Source organism: Serinus canaria, chromosome 1A, assembly GCF_022539315.1.
Source record: "Serinus canaria isolate serCan28SL12 chromosome 1A, serCan2020, whole genome shotgun sequence".
Lineage (NCBI taxonomy): Eukaryota > Metazoa > Chordata > Aves > Passeriformes > Fringillidae > Serinus > Serinus canaria.
The window spans coordinates 24,241,863-24,263,568 of record NC_066314.1 but is presented as its reverse complement, the minus strand read 5'-3'; the positions used below and the strand labels follow the sequence as shown (position 1 = coordinate 24,263,568).

The 21,706-nt window shown below is 36.9% G+C and overlaps 1 protein-coding gene across 1 annotated transcript in view; it reads right to left on the bottom strand.

Moving 5' to 3' along the window:
- The window catches only part of TFEC (transcription factor EC), a 125,240-nt gene that overhangs the window by 41,554 nt on the left and 61,980 nt on the right, over nucleotides 1-21,706 (bottom strand).

Genomic DNA, 21,706 nt, shown 5'->3' with positions numbered 1-21,706 from the left:
AAACAGAAATGAAAACTTTGAGATGGATTTTGTAATCCAGAAAAGGATCCCAATGCACAGGAAACTGACTGTACATATTTCTATTTCATATCTCACTGACAAGCCAGTTCTGGGAACAAGAACATAACAGCCTTTCAGAATTACAGATGCATATTCAGACTTCTTCAATTGCCCTTTCTAATTTGAGCACACATCATCATGTTGTAACACTGCAGTACAGTTGTGTAACATCTTTTCCCATATTCACCCTAAGTTTGCTTTCATTTCTTATACATTGCACAATGGCATAGCTAGACTTTCAGTTGTTTATTTACATAAACTATTTTACTTCTCAATTTGCTGATGGAATTTTTCTTCTGCTAGGAAAAATATATAGCATGTCAAAATTAAGAAAAAATACCTATTTAGGGGACCTAAAGAAGGAATGAACAATGCCACTGACATTCCATTAATCAGCAGTGCTACTTTTTTCTTGATGTTCCACTTAGAGCAAGCAGGTGACATCTGTATTCCCAGGCTGCTTAGCTCAACATCATTCCCGAGAGAAATAATAGGAAAACTGAAAAGAGATTCAATTAATAAATTATTAAAATATAGGAATATAATTAATGCTAGTCAACATAGTTCTGTGCAAAATAAGCCTTGTCAAACAAATCTACTTCTGCTCTTTGATGAGATTTTAAGTTAGGTTGCCAAAGGTAACGATGTAGGTATAATACACTTCAACTTTTGTGTGCCTTTTGACTTAGTATCACTCAATATTCTAATTAAAAATATAGCACTGCACAGTATCAATAAAGCATGTTTTAACTGGATTAAGCATTGGCTGAGCAACGTGCATAAGAGAGTGATCAGCAAAGGCTTGGCATCAGAAAGAGGGGCAGTTCAGACTTGTGTAATTTTGCAATCAGTGATTTGGGACTAATGAAAAATAAAACAAACTGAAAAGCATAAATATTTTTAGACTAGTGTTCCCAGTCTAAGTAATACAAATCTGCATACAGTGGAGGAAGAAATACAGGATGCAACAATGAAGTAAACACCTCAAGCAATGAGTCTGTAAAGAACTTGGGGTCATAGCAAGCCAGCAACTCAGCAGGAGTGTCCCACTGATGCTATAGGAAGAAAGAAAAAATGGCATAAAGAAGGTAGTGAATAGGAGCCTGGCTTTACTCTGCTCTGCTTTTTTTATGGCTCAGAGAAGATAAATAATGGAAGCCTAAAAATATTTCTACCCTAAATATTTTTGAAACACTGTTGAAAAGTGCAAAGCATGTAGAAAAGAACTCTGAAAGTAATTGAAGACTGAGTAAAAGGTATTTCAATGAAAGCTTAAAGAAGCTTAGTTACGTTCTTGTTGTCAGTTTGTGAAAAAAATTGTGAAATTCATGGGACATTCTGAATGTGAAAGCTAGCACAAAAAGTGTGTTAAGAGCCACTAGCCACAAATTGAAGTGAGACATAGCAGAAATTGTGTGCATAAACAGTGAAGTACTCAAAAGGAAGTGCTCTTACTACTGTTTTCTTCAAACAAACCATCAATGACTTTCTGGGAGAGACAGAATATCCAAATCCAGGGCATACTTTTATCAAACATATTCTTGAACTCAAAGCTGAGTACTAAGGTAACAACTGAATGCAATACAAAAGTCCATGATTTTAGAGGAATTAGAATAAGGGGTCTAATAACTCTTGCTGTGTTTAGATTTTATGGGGTTTTGGACATAAGAGCTGGCTAGTTTAATGGCAACCTTTGATATAAATTAACTTTGAATTAAAAAAATGCTTAAACATCTGCTACAAAATAATATGCTCAAAGATGATCATAGTATACTGGAAAGAACTCAGCAGACTTCACTGAAGTTTGCCATTTATAATGGATATCAATTTTTTTCAGTATTTTAATAGCTTTTGAAGAAAAATTTTTCACCCTGATAGGATTGCATCATTCATCATCAATCCTGAACACAACACCTCCCTGCAAATGAGTGATGGGACTTCATGCTCTTTTCAGCCACTGTACTAGAAAATAAGCATTTAATTATCCACTCTTAATTATTAAAATGTTCCATAAGTAGCCAGAAATTTTAATTCCATTTTAAGATAAGAAACACAGTCACAACACAGACTATTTTTGCTCCATATCTTGGGACTTTCAAACGTATTTTAAAGGTTAAGGGAAAAAAAAATTTAATTCTGAAATAATCCTTTTTAACATCTATTACAAATGAATATCAGTTGTTTGTTTCTCCTGCTCTCTTTATTAAACTTTTTGAGGAAAAAATACTAGTAAAATTATTTAATAGCAAAATGAAAATTCGATTTAACTTAGGAATTATACACTTCTGTTCTATCCCAAAGACTATCACCAAATACTGTGGCTGTTCACTTTAATGTTTAGTTTATAAAAGCATGTGTGATTATGCCAATTAATTACTTAAGCTAAACACAGTAATTAATTTTTAAATGTGAATATTTTTTCCTATAGGAACTTTGATCTGACTAGATGAGACCTTCCCATTAATATGCATGAAGAAAGAATACAAAAGACATGTAGTCTGGAAACTTACAGCTGTGTTTTGTTGATGCATTACAGTAGCTTTCAAGTTAAGAAAAAATTTTCATGTGACTCTAATGCACTATTTTTCATTTATTTAACCTTTGACATCATATTCATCAGGAACCTGTCCATATTCTTTCAAGGCTGAAGGGACTGAAGAAGAAACATCTAAAAGTTCATAAAAAAGACCACCTCTTCAACAATGACTACTTCTTGTGTATTTTGGTATCTCAATGTCTAAAAATAGCTGATAAAGGTGGGGTGGGAGTAACTGGAAATTCTCCATCACACTTCCAAGTATTACGAAAAGCAAGAGGAAAGTGGGAGCAAAACAACTGCAAAACAGACTTTTCAGAAATAGGTGCTGGGTAAGAAAACTTTCTTTGCACAGCACAGGCAGCAGAACAGTGTTTCTCTCAGGAGCAGAAAGGCAGCAGAGCTCTCAGGGCTGTGGCTAATAGAAACTAGATCTTACAGCTAACCATTTCCTGACAAATCCCCATGCAGGCACTGGGATTTTGATAACATTTCCCCATTGTGGCATTCTCTAGCACTCACTGAACATTGATGGAGCTCAGTCCTTTCAGGAATTCCTCTGTGCTAACCTCCTTGTGCAATCAGAAATGAGTTGGGGGAAGCCAACTACCTGCACTGAGCCACTACAGAGACATTATCAAAGCGAGCACTTCCATTTGCACCCGTGTACCTGAGACACTCTTGGCTTCTTAATTGAACTCCTGCAGTTAAGATACACACAGCTCTGATGGCTCCTTATCCATCACCAGCTTGACTTCTGAAGAAAGGATCCCTAAGGTCTTAAGGCCAGCTTGTCATGTTTTAAAATAACAATGAGTCTCGATGACTTTGTGGTCTTCACTGGTAGAAAAGAATCAAGTTTTTAACATTGCACTATAAAAACATCTTATAAAGTTAAGCAAAGCAAACTACAGGAAGTATTTTTACAAAACCATCCCTTTGATTTAACTTGGAATTTAAGCTGAAAATCTAAACTGTGAATGAAACCAACCACTACAGGTAATAGGCCACACAAGCATAACAATGGTTCACAATCAAATTAAGAAACCCCAGCTAATATCCTTACTTTGACTCTACACTGTGACCCTGTCCGTGCTCTCACTGATTCTCGAAATTTGTGAATATAATAAATCTTTACTGTTCCAGTTCCTCTTTATTGTTGGTGTTATTACAGGACAGTGAGTGTGACTATAGCATTTCAAAAATGTGAAGAAACATTTTGTATGGCTAGCTACATTTAAAGAGCTGGGTCCTGATACCTTTATTTAACTCCTTGTCTCTGCCTCCAGAAGTTATTCAAATTAGGTCGGCTACTAAGTTGCTATTAAATGGAGAAGAGCATACCACAACCAGATTCAAGGAAAATCAGTTTTGAGTATAGAAAGTACAATCATCTCCTTTTGAATTAAAAAATGTCAGTGTCAGTGAATTTTCATCAGTGTGGACTGTTCAGTCCTTGCAAGAGAAACAAAACAGCAACATTGAAATTTCTGTATTTGTCAACTCCTACGACTAGCACAGACCCATAGAAATAGCAGTTATAATAGCAGTTAATTACAGTTATAGCAGCATGGAAAATCTGTAACCAGAATGATCTATTTTATTCAACAGTTCAAGATTTTCTGGTAAATGTCATACATCTAAAAAAATCTACTCCAAAATATAGGACTCATATAACACAGGCTAATAGACAGTAAGGAAAATTCTTGCAGACACAAAAACTTATATTTTAATTTCAGCATTTTTAACCATTTAACTTCCAATGAAAGCACTCAGGGAAGACAAAAGATGACTGTATTATAAACACCCATATAGTCTATTTTGCTATCCATCTGTAAAGTTTGTAATATAGGTCTGACATTGGAGAAATGCAGTTGGTATGTGTACTACATTTATGTGTAACAATAACTTCAAAATAATTTGGTTTGATGTTTGATTTCTAATTTTTTTCACGCAGCAGCTATAATATTTTTTCAATTTTGTCTCACTTTAAAGGTTAAGAAACCTCAGAAAGGAGTCAGCCTTAAAAAGTACGAGGAGAGATCATGAAGTAAAATTTTTTTCATTGTTTGCTGTACACTTTTTCTGTCTCCCCAGATGAGCAGACTGTATCTTTTGAGATGGCAGTAATATCCCTCTTGCTCAGTTACATCCAGCAAACAGTCCTTGAAGCTAGATCTAAAAGATGTATTTTTTTGGTATGTAAAGATATGGACATCAACTATAAGGTGGTAGAAAAGTACTGATGGTAAAACTGTAAGAGCAGAAAACAGTACTTTCACATTTGTCTGAGAGAGGAGTGTCTTTTTGTCCTTGCTTACTCATTCCTTTGGACTCCATTGGTTTGGCAGCCAAAGAAAATTTCAAAGCCTGAACACAGCCAACCTACCTCTGGTGTGCTATTCTTCCACAAAAACAAAGTTTAAAAAGTTTAGTCATTTTGGATAAAACCGCTGGGTTTGCCTGGTTCTAATATGCCAAGGGGACTACATCAACATCCTCAAAAAAAGAAGAAGCTATTGGTTGAAAAGCATGGTCAGTTTGTTAAAAGTGGTGACAATTTCACCACCAGATGACAGCACTGCTTATTATTGCCATTTTTTGCGTGTGTGTTTCAGTCCTCCTTCATTCTGAAAACAAAATGTAAAGAAATATGCAGCCCCCAGCCCATGCACTGCAAGAGCAGAGGAAATAAAGCCAGTGCCATAAGGTGGTTTGGTGAGACAGTCACATCAGGGAGGCTGATCTGTTGGACAAGATATTTTAAGCCTGTGAAGGGTTAGAGCTTCTGTAAAGGCACAGAAAAAAACTAGCTTCAGTCTGAGAGATATGTCTTCTATTTCTATTTCCTCAGCCACAGAATGATAAAGAGGGCAAGGGGGGAAGCTTTCAAAGTAGGCATCTTAGGTTCAGCTTCACAACACGATTTTTGTGAAGTCAAGGCAGCAACATCATTTTAAGCCAGCTTAGGATCTGGCCACAGAGTGTGCTTTCATACAAAGCGAGCAGATTGGGTTAGCTGACAGCAGTAGGTGATGTTTCTGTCAAAAACAGGAATGGCAGTTCAAGGATGGCTATATGACTAAAAAGTAAAAAAAAAAAAAATCTTATCATCTGCTAAAAGAATTTTTTTAAAATCTACCTGGCCTATTTTGTGTCCAAATATGTTTTCTGGCCATAAGTGGCAATGAGTCTGAGCATGTTCATGGCCCAAGGATGCTGCTGACATGCTGTTCATGGCGTTAGCAAAATTTCCTTCATTACCTGAATGTCAGCCAGAAATCTGTGTACTCTTTTGGCAACACACTTCCACTTATAGACTGAGAGTAGTAGCAGTGGATTTACAATGACTTAAGCATGTGGCCCTTGAAATACTTTAATAACTTCAAATACTTTATTGACTTTAAAGAATCTGTATTTGTCACTATTCTTAAAAATAAGAGTTAAATAAAGAGCCTAGATGTAAGTGAAAAAAACACCTAATATTACCAGAAATTATCATGAATATAAATGTTCACTTAAAAATTTGTAATTGATTTTGAGGAATATTTGCTGAACTATAATTTTGTATGTTTGGGTCAGAAAACATGAATTTCAGGCTGACCCTGATGAGCATCTGCTGAAGACAAGGCAAGCAAAAAATTAATTCGGGGAGCACTTACAGCATGCAAAGCTCCAAACACTTAGGTTTTGCTGTACTCTGCAGTTGACAGGAAAGCTCACAAAAATAGCATAACTGGTACTTTCAGTACTGAACTGAGAAGGCAGTCTTGCCTTTTGATGTGTATTTAAACTAATCTTAGTTCACAATATGTTCCATTCAGCACTAACTCAATTAGTAAAAAAAAAAAAAGATGAAATGTTAATACCATTTCTAATATGCAAGATCAAAATTCAGCCTTTACATTCTGATATCAGCCTTAAAAAAAAACAAACTTAGAACCAGAACTGCTGTAAAAACACCATAAATAGAATCAAAAGTCAGCCTAGCAGAAACAATCACATGTGCTTCAGTGTCAGAGTTATACTCTCTTTCCATTTCAATTTAGGTACAACAGACATTTTTGCACTCAGTAGATGCTGTAGAATAGGAGTTGGAAGAAAAATATTAAGCTAAACTCAAACTATTTAACAGTTTTCAACTAAGAGTCACTAACTAAAAACGTTAATTAACAAAAGTTGATTGATTTTACTGGGATTAATCAAGAGAAACTCCCACTTAGTTTAAATGAGAGCTCTGTGTGAATATGGAATTAAAGCTTACTACTGGTAAGCCATTATTAAGAGCATTATTTATAAGCCGTATTGTACAGAACAAGTCTTTCAAATTAAACAATCCTAATGTGGAAAGGAATGTACAACTTAAACAGTTGTTAGAGTTGCCTAGTAATATTATTGTGATATCTATGTACCTGTGTGAAATATTTTTAGTTGAAAGAAAGAATATTTAATAACAATAGCTATTAAAAAGAGTCCTTAGTATTTTGGCACAGAACTTTGATAAGTAAAACATCACAGTGTTTGCACAGCACCAAAATGGTGTGCTGTGAATGTTAATGCTAAGATTTAGTAATTGAGTTTATTAGTATTAACAAATTTATTTAATTATCAAGTGAGTTAATTAGCATTTTGCAGCATAATCAGTCGGCCATGTTACAGAGAGAAGGCAAATTCTAGTCTCTGTGGTCTGGCTTAAGAAGCTGGCAGATAAAACTGTGATTCCATCACAAGCACAAAATAAAGTATGAATCAATTAGCCTGATTGTTATCAGGAAGCCAGAAGTACAGAAATATTGATTGGCCAGCATCATCACCTACCTGCAGTGCCTGGACTTCTATCAGTTTTATCACCTCTACACAACAGCATCGCCCCAGAGCCTGGGTACCCAAACACAGAACAGCAAAGAAGAAAAGACTGGTACAAATCTGGCCATGAATAATGGATGTCTATGTATATCCAGTCAGTTTGAGGGGAAGAAAGGAGAAATGGTTCATAAGGGCATTTCCTTAACTCTGGCTGGAATTTCAGTTAAAGAGGAAGAAACGATACAGAACTTTAAAGGAAAGAAACTTCCTATCTGTGTCTTAAATGCATTATTAGCTGAAGAATATGTGCTGGAAGAAATCAATAGCATGACAGTATGGCCATGTTAGCAGTTTCCTTCAATCTTTTTTTGTCATTATGTCATCACTGTTGCCATTCAAAAGCCCACAAAGCCTAAATGCTTTGTGACACAGAACTCTTCCTATCGTAGCCTTTTGTTCTTATTGTAATCTGGAATGAGATAATTATCTTCTACATCAAACACTACAAACACTGGAGTTATTCTCAACCCAGCTCACAATCACAGTTTATTCAGCACTATCTCAAAGTCATTTAACAACAGAATTCACTGGGATTTACTCAGGCTCATCACATTTTTCTTGGCCGGATGCAGAGCATATACCTAAGACAGTTAAATTTTGGTAATACTCTTGTTTTTCTCACTCAAGTCCAGATTTTATTCTTACATTATTGGCCCTCAGGACCATCCTACTGAATTAGCAGATGGATAAGTGCTTGTCAGATTGAGGAAGGCTTTCTTACAGAAAACTAACACAAAGTACATCATAGGTAAACATGGCTTCAGACTATAGCTGTGCCTATGTCTGAGATTTTCTTTCCTTTTTATTGCGTCTTTGACCACACTTGCATGAGTGCACAGCCCACAATTAGTCAGGATGATCTCTTTATTAGGCAGGAGTATCCTTCTCTAAAGATTACAAAATCCCACTACTTGAAGTGTAAAATTGCTGCTGTCCTTCCTCACAGCTGGATTTCCAGCAGAAGAATTTAGCTTGTCACATAAATCCACAAGTCTCCAGCCCAGCTAATTTAACCTACATTCTCAATCATTTTCATTTAGACTACTAAAGTTTCATATTCACTTCCAAAATACTATTTAAATTATTGTTGATTTTCTCTCTTCAAAAGAATTTGTAGTGCAGTTCAGTGGAAATTTACATTTTACAAGGTAAATGAAAAGGTCCTTTTCAGTTATGTCAGCAAACCCCTTTTCCCCTGTAAGATCACTGTAAACTTTCAATAAAAACTAAGCACAGTATTATCAGCAAAGAATACTCAAGTCACCTGAGATTTGCAGATGGCATTATCCTCCTATTTACTGGAAAGCTTTGAGGCAATGTTCAGAGTAGCTGGAAGAGGAGGATATGCTGACTCAGGATGAGTAGCCACAAAACAAGAACTGGGTTTAATACAATTATAAAAGAGGAAAAACACTATGACCAATTAAAAATGGAAAATTTCGACCGTCTAGATTAAGCTGATCATGTAAGCAGAAAAAAAAAAAAATAGGCCTTCATAAAAAGCTATCAGAATACAAAACGATAGAAAAAAACATTAAGATCACTTTCTACTTAGAAGGTATTTTGGGTCTCCCTCTATTCCTAACCATAATACTTGGGAGCAAAAATAAAGCCCCTGAAAAAAAAATAAGCGGAATAAAACTAATATCCTGGCTACAGCTGAGACAAATGTCTTCTCAGTAGCTGGTACAGAGCTGTGTTTTGGATTAAGTCTGAGGATAATGTTGATAATACAGAGATGCTTTAGTTGTTGATAAGTAGTAGCTACTCTAAGTCAGGGACTTTTCAGTGTCTCTTGCTTAGCCAGTGAAGAGCTGAACAAGAAGCTGGGAGGGAGTATGGCCAGGACAGCTGACATGAAATGGCCAAAAGAATATTCCACACCACAAAACACCATGGCTAGTATCTAAATTTGGGAGATTTACCTGCAGGGGAGAACCAGTTGTGGCTCAGAGACAGCATCATTCAGCAAGTGATGAGCAACTGCATTGTGCATCACTTGTCTTGGGTTTTATCTCCCCTCTCTCCCTCTCCTTTCTATTACAATTATCAGAAGAAGTATTAGTTTTGTTGTTCTTATTGTTCTTGTTGATTTTATTATCTTTTATTTGCTCTTTTCATTAAACTTTCTCTATGTCAACCCACGAGTTGTATTTTCTTTTCTTTCCTTTCTGAATTTCCTCCCCTTCTCATCACTGGGTGGCAGGGGAAGGGGAAGTGAGCAAGCAGCTACGTGGTATTTAGTTGCCTGCTGGGGTTAAACCACAGCAACTGTAAAGGAAAACAAAGATTAGTCTGTCATCATAATGAAAACTAAACAGCCTTCACAGAATAAAAGAAAAACTGGAGAAGAGAAGACTTCTGTGTATTTGTACAGAACAAAGGGCCCTGATGTTAGACATGAAGCTCAAAACACCACAGGAGTATATCAACCAGAAAGTTCTTTGCCAGCATGAGCTGGGAATCATATAAAAGACTACCAGCAGAACAAGAAACAGTCACACTCCCAGCAGGGGTTTTGATCATCTTATGGAGCCAAACAATGTGGTTGTTTTGTTGCTAAGGTTTTCTTCAAGGTGGTAAATTTTGGCCAGACAGAGGATGGGCAGGCAAATAATTTTAAGATTGTATTGCTTCATTAAAGAAAATTTCAGCCTATCTATCTCACAAACAGGGCTGTACCAGCAGCATGGCTTCACTGTTGAGAGGATGCACACAGAAACTTATTTGAAACAAATTTTATGTCTAAGTATGAAAAGTGTATGTCCACTGTGTTAAAGCTACTGTGGATAGGAGGGGAATAGTGTCACATGGAAGAGAAGTCCTGAGAATAAATCATTTTTTTTTACTAACTGCAAATATTGAGCAGTAAGGTCCTGGTAATTTTGAGTTTTGGCTGAGGACTTATTAAGAGTCACTGAAAATTCCAGTTAACCCTTTAAATCTTGATTCCTGTTTACGGATCTCAATTTCAGTGTATGGGGTGTCTAATAGTCCTAGGATTTAGACCACAGTAAAGAGAATTATGTGTTAGAAGGGAGGTATAAATGGATATCAATTTCCTAAACCTGCTTTTAAAGTCCACCATTTTGGGAGGTCTGATATAAGGCACTCTGGGATGTGACAGATAGAGATGAGACAGAGAAAAAAAGTCTGCATGGCAGCAAGAAAAGTTAAAATTATTCATGGTGCCCATGGCTGCTGTACTGTAAAATTCTAAGTCATTTTACTGTAGGCTTCAGACATGGACACTGTCTCTGAAGATGTGTTGAGGGTAAGCAAAAGAGAAAGGCTGGTAGGAAGAGAATTGTGGCAAGGGTCCTACACAGCCTCAGGAAATAAAGTCTACATATAACTCATCACATGAAGAGATTGTTTACAGCCTGATCACTGACACAAATTACATGTTCTGTGTCACAGCTGAACAGTAAAATCAATCAGTATTAAAATAGTGTATATAGAGTATTGCAGAGGAAAAATGGGAGGGATCTGGAGGTTCTCTACTAGTGATCAACTAATGTTGAATTCCTATGCCCTCGTCTCCTTCTTCCTATGTCTGAACTCGATATCTTTAGCAGCACAGAGAACACAGAAGGGGGACACAAAAGCAGTAAGTGATTTGTAGAAGGGTAAGAAATAAATGTATTTAATAAAAATTAATTCTCAATTATTCCTTCCATTTTTATGTTCCTTTACAACTTTTTATAATTGCATCATTCTTGATTCCACAGATAAATAGGAGGGATTTTTTTACCTACTTATTTCCAATTCCCAAATTTCCCTGTTTACTAGTAGCTTACTTTATCTCTATTTCCATCCATCTCGTTGGAGGTGGGATGGTGAAAGTGTTGGTTTCAGTTTTATCATTGCTTATAAGTACAAGATATCCTTACCCTTGCTAATACCTTTCTAGGCCCTCATCCTACAACTACTTAGAATTTCCATTGTAACCTGTGAAGGGCTTTCACTGATTTCAGGGAAAATAGCCATATGGACAATGGCTTGTAGGACTGGAGCTCTAATCAGTAATTTTCCAGAGCATACTGCATTAGCGAGTTATGAAAAAAATCTTTAGGTGTACCATGCTTCAGATCTGTGAAAAAGAAGCAATATTCTATCCCTATTTACATTGCTGAGAATTGATCATGAAACTTTGAATAGCCAAACAATATGTATGCCTTGGAAGAAGTGAGACAACTGGCATTCCTTGGCTTAAGTTAACATTTTTTAATCACCAGACCATGATGTGGCTCCACTGCACTAGGTTCTTCTTGACTGCAGCAAAACAGTCATGCCATTCACAGGAAAATCACTCTTTCACAGTACTTGCCAATACCTTAAATTACAGTGGATTGGCACTCCAGAGTGCTGTGTATTCCCTGCCTTTGCTACATTTTCCCTATGCAGCCTTGAGCTAAATTTTGAATCTCTTTTCCTTGATAAATTTGAATAACTCTATCTATTTATCACTATCAGTATATCTGTTTCATCTCAGAAAATTCTGAGGGCAACAATTACTCCAGTCCCCTTGGGACAATGTCACCACCTCTTCACTGGCATCTCGAGCTGAAACAATTCTTATCCTTCTACAGCTATTACTGCTACTACCACCACCACCAATAATAATAATACCTTACTTATTTGCAGTAAAAAACAAAAAACAGATTAAGCAACTTTATTTTTTAAAATACAATGTGAGACTCTGAGACTAAATATAAAAAAATCAGTCTTTCCTCTTGCATAATGACCTAAAAATCCCTGTTAAGAAATTGGTAGTTTATAGACTGAATAGACAGGCAAATACTTTCTTGCCACTGTAAGATTTATTCTTCCAGTTTATCAGAAAATTAATTGTTCTGTCACAAGAAAATTCACAGCAGCCAAGATGTTTTTTTCTTTTTTAACTAATAAAATATTATCATATTTTCTCTAAAATATATGCAATATTTTCATCTATAAGGGCTTCAAAAGAGTATATAAAACTCTCGATAGAGCTTGCCATTTTGTCCTTTTATTGCTAGAACATGATGTTTCTATCCTTAACTAGAAATGTCTTCTCTGCTCATGTTTATGCAAAACAAATTTTTTGGAAGAGAAGTAAAAAAAGGTACTGCAACATCAGAAGGAAACATCAAAGGACTAGTGGCAACATCTTAAGGCTTTTATCAAAGTAGGGAGGGAATGCATTAAAGCAACAACACACGTAGTGTACAAATGATGGGTCAATCAAATTCAACAGCATGTCTGGTGAATATAGAGGACACATTTTTACATGCATTCTTTGCTTTAAAAGAAAGAGTTTATCAGGGGTTTTGCTTTCAAAACTATGAGAGAAAAAAATATTTATGCAAGGGTTTTTAGGTTGTGTCATCTAATGTAGCTGCAGTGGAGCCATAGGCAGCCAAGCCCACTTACACCTGATGACAAGTCACACTTTTTATAATTTTCAAAGTCTCTGTCTGCTGCACACAAAGTGTATGTTGGGCTTTTTATTCCCTTTCACTTTTAAATATATGAGAGCTGTGTAAGAAACTTCTGGGACTTGGCCAAATGAATAAGAGGTGTAGATAGTTCTAGTAGCTCAGAACAAGTCTGTTATGAAATGGTGGAGCATGTCCACAAAATACCTTTCTGTCAATTGTTTCCCAAAAAATGTTTCAAGAGTTTCTAAGCTGGCTTCACTTACTAGGGAAATGTCCTTTTTTTCCCTTTTTTACCCTAAAACTTAAATTTAAAAGCTTTGCTTATACAAGCAGCACCACCATATGATAAATTCCACAACTAAACTCTAGCCCCACCTTGACCTGTAACCTCTGTGGGGAACACAGCTGCCTCTTGTGTTCAAATTCATGTGTTTTGCAGCCTACTGTAGGAAAAAATCCAGGTTATGAATCGACCCCAGGAAGACCTGGCTTCACTCCCAATCCTTGCAGTAGTGGTCAGCTTCAAGGCCCAGAGAAACCCAGCACCCAACACCACAGGTTTTGGTCCCAGCAAGCCCATCAAATATTTCCTAATATTTCACTAATGCTGCCATTGCTATGCAAAAATGCTTAGTGCATTGATGGATAATAAACCTTCACAAGTTTTACAACTAAAATAACTAAAGAGCTCCTACACAACTAGTGCAGATACAACTAAGATTAAAGCCTAGTTCCATGTGCCTGTGCACACCACAGCTGATCAGGCAATGCCTGACTTGAAGATATCTGCTACTGCTTTCCCTTCACCATCCTCCCTTCCAAATGAGAGCTCTGTTCCTGAGCACAGAGCAAAGACAGACACACATTTAGAGCATTCAAATATTTCATTTAATTTTTTTATTCTAACTGAAAGTTAGTAGTGGTAAATTAGGAACTTCTAAATAAGAGTTCTCTGAACTCATTTTACTTTAATGTTCCATAACATTCAGTTATGAATATTCCTCACTTGCACAAATTGTGCACATCCGTAGGCATAAATGAAGCACAAAAAACTTGAATAAAAATATTTATACAATATTATTCATTTCCTTCATGCTTTTCCTTGTACTGTTTGACAAAAATGAGCAAAACAACAATGGTGCACCCAGACTTTCAGTAGCTGCTAAATATGTATATATTTGAAGCTATCTTATTGAATTTCATCTAATAAATTTATTGACATTTTACAGATATAAAATCATGACTGTCCTCAGTGACACACAGGTTTCTTTGGCAGTTTCAGGCACAGTCTGCTGACATAAAAATGGAACATAGCTTAAAATAAAATCTAATTGAAATGGTATGAATCAGAAATAGCAATGTGGAGAAAAATAATGAACCAATGGAATTAAATTGAAAGATCTTTAAACATAAAGTCCTTTGAAAAATACTGATAGAAAAAATGTTTGTGCATAAAAAATAGTCAGCTTAAAGAAGATTCAAACAAACAGAAAATAAATTGCTTTCCATTATTTTCTGACATAATTAATTATGGTAATTCCAGAAATTTAATTTACAAGAGTAAAGTTTTATCATTATGAATGAAGAAGTTACATTATTAAACATAACAGGAAATCTACACTTTGACTTTAACCCTGTAGAAAGCCTTTTTATCATTGAAGTATTATTTGAAGGAGGGGGATGTTCTCCTGCATCTTTCTGTGTCCTGTTTCATCTTTAATTTAACCCTTTGAGCATTTTGCAGGCTGAACAGAACTCATGTGCATCAAAGAAAAAGATAATTTTGATTAATTCAGTTTGGTTAAAAAGTAGAGGTATTTTAATGTGCTATCATGTTAGTAACCATAAAGATAAGCTAAATCCTTATTGGTGTTTATAACTGGTTGGACATCTTTTTGCAAAGAAATCACTATAAAGGAAGAGAAGCTGCAGACCTGATCAAACATCTGTAGGCACTAAGGCAACTCAGACTCTCCCTTTACCTCTGGGAGCCCAGGCTCTCCCAAAATTATTTACTCCTAGGAGGACAAAGACAGTATTTAGGTTCTGTCTTTTTCAGAAAAAGTAACTTTCTTTCCAGCTGTTAAACAGCTCATGGGTGCCCTGAGCAGCAACCAGATCTGAGGGGGAGCAGAAAGCACCCCAGAGACATCAGACAGGTGTGGCAGAGTCAATCTCAGTTGCCTGCAGGTCCCCAAAGAGAACAGGAAACTCTCACTGTGCACCAGCTTCACCCCCCTCAAGACACTCCTACTTGAGGGGGTCTTAAGCAGCCAGATAACAGCAGCAGGAATTATGCTACCCCAAAGGTCCTGCAACATTTCTGGAAACAGCCCTTGAAAATGTTCCACACTGCAGTGGAAAGGTCTGGGTTTGTCATTATTAAATATATTAAAGCTGTTGAGCTACAGATGCTGTCATTTACATGGTTCTGAAGTTATCTGATATGAGTAAGGAAAATGACCACCCTTATTTTGAATGCTGGTCACATTGCTTGAGATCATAACTTATTATAACTCATTTCATTGAACACTGAGATATGGTAGCTGAGTATCTGAACCTCTTTAATAAAGTTTCTATGGCATCATAATTCCTACAACAAAGATTTTAGCTGTCTTTAACAAATTTCTGCCAGAAAGATAGCCGAGTATTAGAAACTAAAACTGAGCAGAGCCCATCCTTAGTTTGTGTTAACAGTGGATTCTAAGAAAAAGTAGTCTGAGTCATGCTGTTATTGCTCAAAGTCATTATACTTCACTTTCCTATTTTTGCTCCTTTTTAAAATAGATGTCAAGCCCAGAGACTGAAGATTTATGAACGTTGAGATGAAAAAGCAGATTGACTTCTTTTATTAGAAGATCCTCTTTAGAACAGAGAGGCAACTTGTACTTGATTCACAGGATAGATTTTGTGTAAGTAAACATCTGGACTACAGATAGTTTTTAATTTTATCAATACCTTTGGGTTTTATTTCATTTGCCACATCATTCCTAATCTTCATCTTTTAAGTCTGCCTATCTCATTCATGTTTGTAAATTATTCTAATGTTATTTCTGCATTCTGTCCTTTTTTCCCCCAGTGTGAAACATATCTCATGTTGAATGCTGTCAATATAGCCCACTGAAGGCTTGCATTTATATTTGCATACCATTTATGATGCTGTTAAGCAGTTGCAGTTCTGCAAAAAACAGTAGAAATTATAAAAGAATATTTCACATTTCTCCAATATATTGATTACATTTATGGAATTTATGAAGAGCAGTTATGTTGTCAACATAATGGAAGTTATGAAAACAAAGTGGAAAGTGGTATCAAAAGTATTTCCACATTTTGAATCCATAAACTATGTGGTAGAGGTTCTGAATTTCCACTTAAAACACTGTCATGATGAGTTCATATATTACTCATAAAAAACCCCAAATTTTCCTGTTTATTTGGCCATTTTCAAATCAGTACAACTGAGAGCATATGTAGTAAAATCTGTTACTGAACTTGTTTGCTGTAGAATTGTGTTTGACGCACTGCTTCCCTTAAGCAGTGTCTGAAATTTGTTGTAAAACACGCTGAAATTTTTTGTGGGTTTTTTTGTTGTTTTGTGTGGTTGGTTTTTTGGGGTTTTTTTTGGTTTTTTTTTAAGGCCTGATTATCTTGCAAAATGCCCTGCACTTCCTTTTCCAGAACAGGCTGAGAGAAGTCTGACAAGTCTCGGCTCATGTTTTGTTCTCCCCTTCTCCATCCCAAACTTTCAGCTATTGCTTAAGACTGTGACTTAAAAAGGAAGTTCAGAGCAGTATGACAAAATCAATAACATATTGGATTAAAATTGATCGAAGATACATGGTGAAGAACTCTATCTTAGGACAGTGAGGGTGTATTCCTATGCAATGACTGAGGGGCTGGATCCTTCTGGCAGATGGCACTTGCCTCTAACACAGCCTGTGTAGCCATTTAGACTTAATAAATCTCTGAGTAAAGTTTTATCTGAGCTTGGTTGGACTTACTTTAATTGAACAGAATTACTCTTCATTTCAAAGTCACAATTCATTAAATACCCAAAAAAGGGGAAAATCATTTTGCACTGCAATAAATCACTTCATCCCCTAAAGACTTTGTAGCACATGCAGCCATTGGAGGGAGTTGAAGAGGGGGATCCCACTTGTGTAAAGGCATACAGCTGGATTGAACACCTTCTGAAGAAGCGAGGCTTTGAAACATTATGTGAAACTGAGGAAAACAATAAGTACTTCCTGCAAGACGTCTAGCCTGAGACTTGAGAAGCAGCTTCCCCTATCCTAACTTAATTTTTCCTGAAATAAACATTAAACCAGCAGGTTATGAACACACCTATATAGTCTCTGCCAAGATGAAAAGTTAACAGATCCCAACGGGCATGGCTGCCTGATCAGCAAGGTTATTTTGTGCTTCACTCTGCTGGGCTTTGCAAGTGCTCCTTTACTGAACCGTGGTATAATTATCGCTTGCAGAAGAGAGTTTGTTCAGTTCCCAGCCTTGTGCTGACACCAGCCTGCAGCCCTGTGTTTCCACAGCTCAGCAGAATCTGTCCCATTGGTACAAGGCCAGTGACAGCAGACGTAACCACAATATTGACCAGCCCTGCTTACCTTTCATCTAGATGGCCAACATACTGGTGCAGTTCCAAGAAGCCTCCCAAGGAAGAATGACTGTGAATCAAATCCTGGCCCCTTGCTCACTTGCTCCTCACTTACTGCTTCAAGGTGGCTCTACAGCACGACCCTCCTATGCCTTTTTACCAAAACATCCTCACAGTGTTCCTGCAGCTTTTGGTGCAGGGAAAGCAACTGCCTGGAAAGCTCACTGTCTCGTGTCCTGGCAACACAACTCTATCAAAGGGAAGCAGCTTAGAGTGGCAGATTAAAACAAAAAACACCAAGACAACACACAGCTCAAGGGAAACTTTGCCTTTTACCAGCCTGGTTTAGAAACTTCTGATTTGCACCTTTGTTTTCTTAACTACATTACACTTACAATGAGGTACACACCTGCATTCACCCAACATGACCAGTCACCTTGGAGAGAATACAGATGTGTGTCTCCTGTAAGCAAGTGTTATTCCTCACAGCTCCTGGTCACATTTGTAGTCTCCTGCTCAGCAGAGGTGGTGGGGGTTCCTGACCTTGGGGAGCACATAACAGGTCAACATGAAGAGAAAATAATGGCTTCAAATATAATTTCTTTTTTTTTTTGCTATGTTTCTTTTGTACAAATTCATGTCAGATCCAGAAGGCAAGTTTTGGATTTTAAAATAAATTAGTGAGTTGTGTCCTGATTATGTTTAAAATAGGCAAGTGATTGCTCTGTGTTAGATCTTGCTTCTCCACAACAATAACAACTGGCTCAGCCCACGTGTCAATCTTTTAGAATGACACAGATTAGATGAGCTAACCAGAAGCAGTTTTAGTTTATTATTTGAGATAAATAATTGTGGCATTTTTAAGGTAATCTTGATTTAAATTAGGCATCTAAATTAGTATTCAGTCCTGTCAGTTGCCACAGTAGTGCCAGAATACATTTATGCATAGCTCTCCAAAAGTCAGTTGCTCTGCTCAGCATTTCAGGAAGCATACTGACTTTGATGTGAAAGTATACATTCAGGATATTCTTGTGAGAGCCACAAAAGTGACTATAGAATGCCAGTCTCCACTGATCTTATTGTAGACCATGCTCTAAAATTCATTTACATTTTGGACATCCAAATTTGAGAGATATGTCCATGGCTGTGGAGGCAGAAAGACCAAGTACTATTAAATTCTTTAGACACCATAGTTATAAGTTGGGGGTACAGAGGGGCATTTTTAAGGTTTTGTTTTAGATCAGTGGGTTTTATTTCCTTTTCCCTTGGGGACAAATTGCCTGTATTTAAAATCAAGTTTTTATGGCAGAGAGCTTGGTTGTGAATGAATTTAGATGTCTATACATCCATAAACATGAACTTAACATTTGTACATACAATCATTAAAGTCACTATACTCCTAAAAATATGTTTAATAATTAAATATAAAATAAATCAGTGAAAGCAGTAAACTGCACAATGAAAAAGTGTGCTGTCATGTGAATATTATTTGAACAGAGCCTTGCTCTGAATTAATCATCAAAACTTCCACTGAACTCTACTGAAGCTCTGTGTAAATAAGCAGTAAAAATCAGGTACTCTTTCTGTAGTACAACAAGCTTAATTTTACAGAACAGTGAAATCAAATCTTCTTGTCTCCTCAGAAAGCAGTTTATTAAGTTAATGGTCTAACTCAGAGCCCATAAGCTATGGTACAACACTATGGCTATAGAAGTAAAAAGGTTTAATTATGGTCTAAATACTGAAGGCATTGAACTAACTTTTTAACCAAGCAGCTCCTGCCACAAAGATACACTGCAGCATCAATGGCAGTTAAGACACAAGAACTGAAATTGATAGTTAATGACTACACCACGGAGCCCTGTTGTGCAATTGCTGCTCTCACACACACTCACTCAACAGGCAGGAGCTGCCTGCCAGGCTTGGAGGGATTCTTGGGCTCTCCCCAGAGCTGCCACCAACACTACAAGGTCTTGCATCCTCTCCTGCAGTCCCTGAACCCGGGTTAGCTCCTGCCAGCTGGTTTTCCCCATCACCAAGAAGCAGAATAATCCCTGGAAGCGGGCAGTGCCTCTGCCAGTACTCACCCTGGCTCCTCAGCCATAGCACGGCGGGCAGACATGGCCAGACAGGGGAGGTCAGTAATGCCAAGAGAAGCAAGCACAGGGGTTTCACAGCTCCTGCTTCCCTTCCCATGAAGGGTGGGGACAAAGTTTTCTTCTTAAGGAACTACTAGAAATTTGCTTCTGTATTTGACTTTCATAGGCTGTAACAGACAGGGCAAAGTTTGCGTAACACCACCCTCTTCTCACAAACAAACATGGTTTTTTGAAGTGAGGTGGAAGTTTTAGGTATTATTTTAACAGTTTAAAATTGTGAAAAGCATATGAGAAAACCTGTCCCGGAAGGTATAGCATAATAATATTCATAATATATACATATCTAGACAAAATTAATGCAAGATGAGATGACGCTTTCATCACAGTAGGGAGACTCAAGAAAAGAGCTTGAATATGGATCAAGGCTTTCTGTATTTTGTAGGGAAACTCTGGTTTATGTGGTGTTGAAGACACATTTGTCACCTCAGACTGTGATTAAAAAATTCTGTGATCAGGATAGGCTCATATAATGCAATTAATTCCCCCAAATTAGGAATAACTAAAAATCATGCTAAGACCCCTAAGCTTTATTTTTTTTTATTCTTGCAGTAGTAATTATATACTAGAGCACTTTTGCCTCTTGAAACCTAGTTTTTACACTGCTGTAAGTGCTATGGGCGTATCTGAATCTTCACATTCAAATACTTTCCAACACAGGAGTTGCATCCACTGCATTTTCTCTTGCAATTGTATTATTCTCTGTGTAATATTAAAGGATTCACCTAACTCTTCATGAGAGGCAAGTATTGGAGGACACCAGTAATGACAAATGAGGTATAATTAGCATGGCATTTTCCTGGTTTAATTGTTCTTTACTTGAAAGCTACAAAAATACAAGTTTTTATTCCATTGCACCAAAACAGATGCAAGGAGACTGAGTTCAAACAGCAGTTCAAAAATTTTAGGAACAACACTGGGAGAAGTTAATAACACTTCTGATATCAGCAAGCAGGGAAGAGATCCGATACCAGAAGTTGTTCAGGGACAAAAAACATCAGACAGACATAACACTTGGACACTGAAACAGAGATGCCTTCTTAAGAGCTGAAGATGTCATTGCTATCCTCACAGTGAAAACTCAAAAAGAGATAATAGGACATGCACTTGCCTTTCCCTGAGCTCCACTCTTGACAGGGACAACCTAGCTCTCCACAGGGCACTTGAAAATCTTAGATGGATTCAAAGGTCTACAAACAAGACAACATTCACAGAAGTTTTTTTGTTGTTTTTTTTTTAATGAGAAAAATCCTTTGAACCTCCAGCCAGAAAAAAATGCTTGCAAGTGGTATAAAAACCATCATGGAAGAGACCAGGAGGCAAAGGGCATGAAAAAATTGAAGGCCTGGCCCTAAGGGGGGAGGGGAGAGATGGGTTAGCCACCCTTCTTGGTTGGGCAAGACACATTAGCAGATCTAATATCAAAAGCATTCTCCTCAATTGTTTCCTGTTTCTGTCTTCCACCTCAGTTATTTCCATGAGAAGTGGCTGCTCAGGATTCTTTTATCAGCATCCTTGTGCCCTTCCACATCCTGCCATCCTTTTCCCTGAGATCCAGACATCATTTCTTGTTCTTTGGTATAAGCAATACACTTTGCAAGGAGTTACAAACATTGATTACAGGGGTCAGCTCCCTTCCAAAGCTAAAAAGATTTCCTTTAATAATTGTTTGAGAAATAATTAAATTTAAATGCCATTATTGTAATATTTTCCTGCTATATAAAGCTTTTACCTAATAATCTCAGAGGGCTTTGTCATGGTGAATATCGTCACCTTTGGAAGACTTGGTAATAAATTTGGTGTATGAAAGTTTAGGAATGAAGCTTAGATACACAGATTGTAATCCCTGAGTCTAGTTACTGCCATCCTATGCTTTTCCCTTTATAGTACCTAGAGATTTGAGAAAAAAATACTATTTTCTCTCCCAGACCAATTCAGCCCATATTTTGCTAATAGTTCCTGTAAGGCTCTGTGCAGTGCCAAATAAACCATACCAAGTTAAGATTAAAAAAAATACAGCAAAGACAAATCTGGATTTTGCAAAGTTTGCAGC